The following is a 3,896-nucleotide window of genomic DNA, read 5'->3' as shown; positions in this document are numbered from 1 at the left end:
CCCCGAAAACTATACAGAAATGATCCCGGAAGGGTCCCAAAATGATCCCGAAATTAGTCCCGAAAAAGTCCCGAAATTACCCCGGCGTAATCCCGGGCCGATCCCGAAAACCATCCAGAAATGATCCCGGAAGGGTCTCGATATGACCCCTTATGGATTACAAATAAGGTGAAGCTTATTATAAAACCATGTTAATAAGGCAGCAGGCGCATTGGAGCGAATAAAAAGTTACATAGAAACATACAGATAAAGCTAATAAAAGGCGTGCTAATAAAAACAATTGATGGAGGGGCGGATGGCGGGAGTAGAGGAGAGGACCACTGATCGTTCCTCCAAAAATTGTCTAGATCTCGTTCTGTATGTACCAGATACCAAAAACTATTGATTTAGGAGAAAATTTATATTGAGTTATAACAATTTATAGATTTTACACCAGAGGGGGTGATAAAGGGGGGCGGGCGGAGGGTGTCACCTGCTTACTTTGTAAGCCCTCGAGTTATTTGACCCCTTGAGTCTGTGATATTGCTGAAGGCCAGTATACGTAAAGTTATAATGTGTAAAAAATTATTGAAAAATAATTTCTCGAAGGGGTCGTGGGACCCCGACCCCTCTTTCCATGTTCGAAAAAAATTTCGCTAGTAGACTACTGTCTGTGTCCCAAATTTCATCAAAATCCGTGTATCCATCCTGGCGTGATTCAGTCGCAAAGACGAAAAAATATAATAATTAAATTATAACTGTTCCTAGGGGGCGGAGACCACGCCCCTTTTGAAAAATATAAAGCTAATAGATCCTTCTAGACTATTGGCTATATGTGTGCAAAATTTCATCCAAATCGGTCTAGCCGTTCTTGTGTGATTGAGTCACAAAGACAAACGTCTGGACAAACATCCAAACATCCAAACATCTAAACATCCAAACTTTGCCATTTATAATATACTAGCCTTTACCCGCCGGCCCCGTCCGCAAGGAGAAAATTAAATATATGGGATATTCACGTTAGCCTGCTTATCAAGTTATCTGTTTAAAAGATGTTTCTGTCCAATACATTTTATTTTTGTAATTGAGTAAAAAAAGAACTAAATGAGCTGATAACCTGACAGGATCCCCAAATGATCCCGAAATTATCCAGAAAAATCCACGAAATGACCCCGACGCTATCGCGGACAGATCCCCGAAAACCATTTAGAAATGCCACGGAAGGGTCCTCCAAAAGTTCCCGGAATAGTCCCAAAAAACCCGAAATGACAACGACACGATTCTAGACTTATCCAGAGAACCACAAAGAAATGATGCCTGAAGGGTACCAAAATGATCCCGAAATAGTCCCGAAAAATGTACCGAAATGACCCTGACGGGCTCCCGACGGTCTCAAAAACCATCCAGAAAATATCCAGGAAGGGTCCTCTAGGGGGATCCACGACGGATCGCGAAAAACATACAGAAATGATTCCGGAAGGGTCCCAAAATGATCCTGTATTAGTCCACGAAAAAGTCCTGAAATGACCCCAACGGGATCCCAGACGGATTCCCGAAAACTATCCAGAAATGATGCCGGAAAGGTCCTCAAATGATCCCCCTAATAGTCCCGAAATGACCCCTGACGGGATCTCGAACGGACTCCTAAATGACCCTGGACGGGATCCCGGACAGATCTGGAAATCCATCAGAAATGGATCCGATCTGAAAAAGTCCCGGACGGATCCCGAAAACCATCCAGAAATGATGCCCGAAAGCGTCCCCAAATGATCCCCGTATTAGTCGAGAAAAAAGTTCCGAAATGACCCCGACGGGATCCCGGACGGAATCCCGAAAACCATATAGAAATGATGCCGGAAGGTACCCCCAAATGACCCCGTATTAGTGGAGAAAAAGTCCCGAAATGACCCCGACGGATTCCCGGACGGATCCCGAAAAGCATCCAGATATGATGCCGAAAGGGTCCACAAATGATCCCGTATAAGTCGAGAAAAAGTCCCGAAATGACCAAGACGGGATCCCGGACGGATCCCGAAAACCATCCAGAAATGATGCCGAAAGCGTCCCCAAATGATCCCGTATTAGTCGAGAAAAAGTCCCGAAATGACCAAGACGGGATCCCGGACGGATCCCGAAAACCATCCAGAAATGATGCCGAAAGCGTCCCCAAATGATCCCGTATTAATCGAGAAAAAGTCCCGAAATGACCCCGACGGGTTCCCCGGACGGATCCCGAAAAGCATCCAGATATGATGCCGAAAGGGTCCCCAAATGATCCCGTATAAGTCGAGAAAAAGTCCCGAAATGACCAAGACGGGATCCCGGACGGATCCCGAAAACCATCTAGCAATGATGACGGAAGCTACCTTAAATGATCCTGTATTAGTCGAGAAAAAGTCCCCGAAATTACCACGACGGGATCCCGGACCGGATCCAGAAAACCATCTAGAAATGAAGCCGGAAGGTACCCCAAATGATACCGAAATAGTCCCGAAATGACCCTGCCGGGATCCCGGACGGATCCCGAAAACCATATAGAAATGAAGCCGGTAGGTACCCCCAAATGATCCCGAAATAGTACCGAAATGACCCTGACGGGATCCCGGACGGATCCCGAAAACCATCTAGCAATGATGCCGGAAGCTACCCCAAATAATCCCGTATTAGTCGAGAAAAAAGTTCCGCAATTACCCCGACCGGGATCCCGGAAGGATCCAGAAAACCGTATAGAAATGAAGCCGGAAGGTACCCCCAATGATCCCGAAATAGTCCCGAAATGACCCTGATTGGATCCTGGAAGGATCCCGAAAAACCATACAGAAATGATGCCGAAAAGGTCCCCGAAATGATCCCGTATAAGTCGAGAAAAAGTCCCGAAATGACCAAGACGGGATCCCGGACGGATCCCGAAAAACCATCTAGCAATGATGACGGAAGCTACCTTAAATGATTCCTGTATTAGTCGAGAAAAAGTCCCGAAAATTACCACGACGGGATCCCGGACGGATCAGAAAACCATCTAGAAATGAAGCCGGAAGGTACCCCCAAATGATCCCGAAATATTCCCGAAATGACCCCGACGGGATCCCGGACGGATCCCGAAACGCATCCCAGATATGATGCCGAAAGGGTCCCCAAATGATCCCGAATAAGTCGAGAAAAAGTCCCGAAATGACCAAGACGGGATCCCGGACGGATCCCGAAAAACCATCCAGAAATGATGCCGAAAGCGTCCCCAAATGATCCCGTATTAGTCGAGAAAAAGTCCCGAAATGACCCCGACGGGTTCCCGGACGGATCCCCGAAAAGCATCCAGATATGATGCCGAAAGGGTCCCCAAATGATCCCGTATAAGTCGAGAAAAAGTCGCGAAATTACCAAGACGGGATCCCGGACGGATCCCGTAAACCATCTAGCAATGATGACGGAAGCTACCCTAAATGATCCTGTATTAGTCGAGAAGAAGTCCCCGAAATTACCCACGACCGGGATCCCGGACGGATCCCGAAAACCATCTATAAATGATGCCGGAAGGTACCCCAAATGATCGCGAAATAGTCCCGAAATGAGCCCGATGGGATCCCGGACGGATCCCGAAAAAAAACCATCCAGAAATGATGCCGGAAGCGTCCCCAAATGATCCCGTATTAGTCGAGAGAAATTCCCGAAATGACCCCGACGGGTTCCCGGACGGATCCCGAAAAGCATCCAGATATGATGCCGCAAGCTTCCCCAAATGACCCCGACGGGATCCCGGACGGATCCCGAAAACCATCTAGAAATGATGCCGGAAGGTACCCCAAATGATCCCGAAATAGTCCCGAAATGACCCCGACGGGATCCCGGACGGATCCCGAAAACCATCCAGAAATGATGCCGCAAGCTTCCCCAAATGACCCCGACGGGATCCCGGACGG

The sequence above is a fragment of the Eurosta solidaginis genome, chromosome 5, assembly GCF_040869045.1.
Source record: "Eurosta solidaginis isolate ZX-2024a chromosome 5, ASM4086904v1, whole genome shotgun sequence".
NCBI classification, from domain to species: Eukaryota; Metazoa; Arthropoda; class Insecta; order Diptera; family Tephritidae; genus Eurosta; species Eurosta solidaginis.
Note: the sequence above shows the minus strand (reverse complement) of the source record.